Source organism: Gracilinanus agilis, chromosome 2 (genome assembly GCF_016433145.1).
Source record: "Gracilinanus agilis isolate LMUSP501 chromosome 2, AgileGrace, whole genome shotgun sequence".
NCBI lineage: Eukaryota > Metazoa > Chordata > Mammalia > Didelphimorphia > Didelphidae > Gracilinanus > Gracilinanus agilis.
Genome location: NC_058131.1, coordinates 164,024,202 through 164,030,694, shown reverse-complemented (window position 1 = coordinate 164,030,694; position 6,493 = coordinate 164,024,202).

Below are 6,493 nucleotides of genomic sequence, written 5' to 3'. Positions count from 1 at the left end.
GCTCTTGTCTCAACAAAGTTTGACTATTATTTCCTAGCTCACTGTACTTGTACAGTAGTAATAAATTTCTGAATTCTGTTCTAATCATTCTATAATGCATGCTTTGATGCTTTGATGCTCAGCATTTCCCTTTCTATGTGAGAATTGCCAACCTGTTCTATACTTGGATTCATGTTTGCACACCAGATACCTTTTTTTGTTTTAACTTCTCCCTCGGACTTTGGAGCCATCATTAATACTATAATGAGCAACTTTTCGTAGGACACAGAAGTGGGAATAATTAGCCAATAAATGTAAAAACAGGGATCTTAGTCCCCCCCTAATGAAGAGTCAAGCTGCCCTAGCTTTGAACATGGGCAAATGACAAGGGTTGGGTACAGACTAGGAAGTGGTACAGGTTGCCAATTCCTACATCCTCACTGGGGGGAAGAGAGAGGAGACTGTTTCTCCATTCTAAAGAGATAAGGAAACTAGAGATCAGGGAAATTAAGTGATTTGCTTTACAAACTATGTGATCCTGGCTGTCAGAAATTGAGGACACTTGTCTTGAATCCAAATCCAATATTTTCTCCAAAATTCCATTATAAATTATGTCATATAGCCTCTAGAAATTTGGCAGAAGGGATCTTAATAAGAGCAGGGTAAAAATAGCTCAGTTAGAGCTAATTGAATACATTCCCACCCAAATTTTAACAGATATACAAACTGCAGCCCAAAGACATTAAATTATTTGTTCAAGGTCACATAGTTAATTAGTGGGGGAGATGGTCCTAGAACTAATGGATGGAGTACTGTACCTGGAGTCAAAAAAGACCTAAATTGAAACCTCCTAGCCTTAGAAACTTACTACTTCTGCAACCCTTAGCAAGTCATTCAACCTCTGTCTACCTCAGTTTTCTCATCTTCAAAATGGGAATAATAATAGTACCTACCTTGAAAGGTTCTTTTGAGGATGAAGTGAGATAATATTTGTAAAGCTTCTTTAAAATATGAGATCCTTGTCTAGCGACTGAGTTGACATGTAGTTTGAGGAACAATATCATGTAAACAATAGTATTCTTACTCTAATTGAAGGAAGCTAGAGGAAATGGAAGGTCAGCTCACAGGTTCTCCTTGGAGAAATGAATAAAAGAGTAATTTTTGTCATATATCCCAAAGCAACAAGAAATATCATTTCATGTTACTTTGGGATATCTCATAGTATAGTGTTCATGATAAATATTTGCATAAAGCCTACCAAGAAAATTCTTGCATCAACACTGGTTGCAGAGGACTTGGTAGAGAAATTCTACAAACAACTTGATTTAAAAAAACCTTCCAGAATTCCATGTGAACTGGAATGACCTCCAGGAATTGATGCAGAGTGAAAGGAGCAGAATCAGGAGAACGTTGTACACAGAGACTGATACATTGGGGTAAAATCGAATGTAATGGATTTCTGTACCAACAGCAATGCAATGATCCAGGACAATTCTGAGGAACTTATGAGAAAGAGCACTATTCACATCCAGAGAAAGAACTGTGGGAGTAGAAACACAGAAGAAAAACAACTGCTCGAACACATGGGTTGATAGGGATATGATTTGGGATGTAGACTCTAAATGACCACCCCAGTGCAACTATCAATGATATGGAAATAAGTCTTGATCAACAACACATGTAAAACCCAGTGGAATTGCACATCGGTTCTGGGGTGGGGGGAAGGGGGCTTGGGGGGAAAAGGGAGAGAAAGGCCATGACTCATATAATCATGGAAAAATTTTCTAAAAAATAAATTTTAAAAAAAAACCCTTGTGGGGGGTGGGGCAGCTGGGTAGCTCAGTGGATTGAGTGCCAGGCCTAGAGACAGGAGGTCCTAGGTTCAAATCTGACCTCAGATACTTTCCCAGCTGTATGATCCTGGGCAAGTCACTTGACCCCCATTGCCTACCCTTACCATTCTTCTGCCTTGGAGCCAATACACAGTATTGACTCCAAGACGGAAGGTAAGGGGTTAAAAAAAAAAAACCTCCAAATAGAAAATACTTAAAAAAATTTTTTTAAGATATTTAATTTTCCCAATTAGAAAACATTTTTAATTTATGTATGTAATTATGAATTTATACAAATTAATGACTCAGTTGAATCCTGACCTTATTTTCTATTGAGGAACTTTTATTTTCTGGAAGAAGACTGAGAAAAGCAAGCAATGTCTGGACAACATTGATCTATATTTTATTATCAGTTCATATTGCAAAAATCAGTTGAGGTACATCGGTGAGTTTCTATATTAGCATTTCATTCAAATACAGGAAAGCAAATGAAAGCATTTAGTTTACATTAGATTTAAATAAATCTGCCTTATTCTGAGATCATTAGAGCTGGGTTGTGGAAAATGAAAGTTCTGCATAAGCCAAATCACTACTAAGGGCCCTGTGCCAATATTTAATAGTTTGCTTTAAGAGAAGAATGGGGTTGTCACTTTGGAATAATACATAAAACATGTGTCATACCTGCCCAGGAAGGCAATTTTGTAATGACTCTAGGACACTCCAATGAGAACTCTGAGCATATTTCCTGAATGTACTAGTACTTGGCAAACTCTCCCTTCAACAAACATTTTTAAGCTTCGCTGCATACATTCTCACACTAGGTGCAAGATAGGGCTCAGTTTCTTCTTTTATAGAACTTATAATCTAGTACAGTGGAAAAGGAGATCGATTTGAGCCAGAGGACCTGGGTTCAATTCTGGGCTCTTGTCATTTATTTATTTAGATTTTATAGCCTTACCTTCTGTCTTAAAATCAATTCTAAGTATTGGTTCTGAGGCAGAAGAGCAGTAGGGGCTGACAATGGGGGTTTTGTCCCGGGTCACACAGCTAGGAACTCTGTCATTTATGACTTATGTGAATTTGGGCAAGTCACTGCCTCTGTTTCTTCATCTGCAAAAAGAGCAGGAAGGGCTAGATGACCTCCAGGATGAGTAAGGGAAAGGGGGATACAGTACATATACAAATAACTATAATAAAAAACAAACAACAAATATTTAACAAATGTGTAAGCAAAATTCATTGTGGAGTCTGGTGAGAAGAATTGTCAATGACTAGGGGGAAATCCAAGAAAACCTTCAGGAAGAAGTAGCCTTTGAGTTAGTATTTTAAAAATGGGTGGGATTTCAACAGGTAGAAATGAGGAAGTAGATGCATTCTTAGCAGAGGAAAATAGTGTGACAAAGGCATTGAGGTAGGCTAGCATGGGATAAAAATGACAATGATGAATTATCCATATGGAGTATAAAACATATGCAAGGAAGTAGTGTGGAAAAAGATCAGAAAGGTTAGATGATGGAAGCCTTGAATACCAAACTGAAGAAGTTGAACTTCATAAGGTCAAGCAACTAAGGAAACTCTTAAGTTTGAAATAATGATAAAAATGATAAGTTAACATGTTATTCTTGCCATTTGAGGATAATTACTATTGACCAGTAGAGTTGGCTATGCTTTACACAACTGAGAATGGAAAGAATAATTATTAGAATAGAAACTAAGTAGGGACCAGCTACATGGATCAATGGATTGAGAGCCAGGCTAGAGACAGGGAGGTCCTAGGTTCAAATCTGGCCTAAGACATTTCCTAGCCCTGTGACCCTGGGCAAGGCACTTCACCCAAATTACCTACCTAACCCTTATTGCTCTTCTGTCTTAGAACCAAAACAGAGTATTGATGTTAATGGAAGGTAAGAGATTAAAAAAAAGAATAAAAATAAGTTAACTTTCTTTTCATTTGTAGAGGGAGTTTTCTTCCAAGAATTTCCCTATAATAATGAAATCCCCAGCCCATATTTTTTATTTCACATAAAATGTGCTAACCTCATAAAATTCATTATCAGAAGAAGTTGGTGCATGATCTAAATATGAATCGATTTTTAAATTTTGAGTAATGTATGAATGACAAAATTCATATCTCTTCGTTTCTTTGAATTTCAACTTACTAAACTCCAAAATCACGGAGTAGACAAAATGATCTCTAAATTCCATTCTGAGTCCAGATCTGTGCCTCTGTACGAGGCTGCCAAGAGAAGCGAGGTTATCCTTCCCCTTTAGGCTGCCGGTAGGGAGCATAACCATGCAGTTCCATGAGAGGTCCTTTGGAGCCACTGTTGGCAAGAGCACAGAAGGTCTACTCCAGAATGCAGGTACTGTGTCCTGGCCCAAAACCCAGCACTCTCTCCTTCCAAAATCCATCCTGCACATCACTGTCAGATTCAGTTTTCTAATGTGCCATTATTATCACATAATGCTCTTCTTTAGGAAACTATTGTGCCAGACGTCTTCACTATATCAGATATTTTTGCTTACCTGTTTTGCTCCCATGGGAAGGGGAGTAGGGGGAAGTGGTTACTAACAGAAATTACTGTTTTATAAAAGGCATTGATAAAACCTATTAATATAGAAAGCATATGCCAAGTGGTCCTCCTATTTTATGTCAAGTTCAAATTTCTGGCATGATGTTAAAGACCCTGGATAACTAGGCTCAGCCTTCTATATTCATAAATCTTTCCATTCTAGATAGGCTATTCTCTCTATTAACAACTCTTACTCTTCTAGCACCAGGCTGAAAGTGTTCGAAAAAGACTACAAGACATGATAAACTGAAAGATAAGGAATTGAAGTATAGATTATTAGTCTTTGATTCTTTGACTGAATTTAATAAGATTGTTGTGGTTGTGGTTGTTCAATTGTTTCAGTCATGTCCGACTCAGTGATTCCATTTGGGGTTCTCTTGGCAAAGATATTAGAGTGGTTTGCCATTTCCTTCTCCAGCTCATTTTACAAATGAGGAAACTGAGGCAAACAGAGTAAGTGACTTGCCCAGGGTCACATGTAAATATTTGAGGCCAGATTTGAATTCAGGAAAATGAATCCTCTTGACTCCAGGTCTGGCACTCTATCCACTGTGCCACCTAGCTGCCCCAAAAATTAAGTTGAGAAAAATATGAATTGCCTAGTTTATTTCCACTCTAAAGCCTGTCCCTCAATCGCCGGCCAGTCTATTGATAGGAAGATCATTGTAATAACCTCATTTGGGAAATAAATGAAAATATAGCAAGTTATAATTATTTTAAGATTCAAATAAAATAACTGTTGGGAAGAAAGCTAGTAAGGGAAAAGTGAGGTAGAAAGGGCAATATCTACTTTGGACAAATATAAGAAAATAAATGGGAGGTGAATCTTGAGTACCTGTAGATTGTGCTAGCAGAACACAGACTTTGGCAGATCCTACCAAGCTTAAAAAGCTTGGAGTACAAGGCTTATAATGGATTGTCTCCCTCTTTAAAATATAAACTCCTTGTGCGTAAGGACTGTTCCACTTGTTATATTTGTAGCCCCGGTCCTTGACACAGAGGCATTTAATAAATACTTGATTGACTAATTTCATGTATGTATATTATCCAAAGACAAGCTAAGTATATTCAAAGAGACTTACCATTTTGACTGCCTGCTAATGAATTTTTTAGCCATGGATCAGTAAGTTTCCACTCAAGATTTTCCCGTTCTTTTCACTGTGTCTCTAAAATGCTTACTTGATACTTCCTTTCATCTATCTTCTGGATCTAAATAAGCCTCGGTTCCTTTCTAATGGCAATGCTTTCCTGGCCATCTTTGACGGTTCTACATATACTTTCTCTTACACTAACTCACTAGTTGTGGCGAGGGAGTCAAAATACTTCCTTTATATGCTTGATCTGTACCTATTTATGTAATATTATCTCTTCCGTTAGAATGTAAGTTCCTTGATGAATGGAACAGTTTTTGCCCTTTTTTTAAAAAATTCCCCAATACCTAGCACATAGTCAACAATGAATATTTTTTGACCGATGGATTGATCAAAAGGAAATCACTAGGGGAAGGGATCAGGAACTCATGGTATTTGACATAAATTTTAAAGAGTAGATAAAAATGTCACTAGGCAAAGGGGAAGCACATTTGAGGCTCCACCTAGGCAAAAAATATGGAAGCCAGAAGAATGGGGCAACTACAGAGGAGAACAAGTAATCTAGTTCAGATTGGACATTGGACAGAGAAAGGAATAGTATGAGAAAAGCTTGGAAAGGTGTGTAGAGGAACAGCTTTGAATGCCAATCTAAATATTTTCAATTTACCGAGTAGATAATAGGGAGACTCCAAAAGGTTTTGAGCAGAAGAATGATGTAGTGAGAGGTGAATACAAGAAGACAAATGTGCTCTGAGTGGAAAGAATGTGGTTGACCAGTAAGACAGCCTCAAGTGATTAATGGTATTTCTGCCTCCTGCGGCATTTTCAGGAAAGCAAGGTGAAGGCTATATAAACTGTCATAGAATTTTATGTAGTTAAGATTGTTTTCAGTTTGGCCTTGATGCTCTTGCATGATTTGTGTGGTAGTGGAATGGATTTGGGTTTCCATTTCTTTCCAGACAAATCAACTTTTGACTCACTGATGGGCTGCAATAACCGTTCATGAAGCATTGAATAA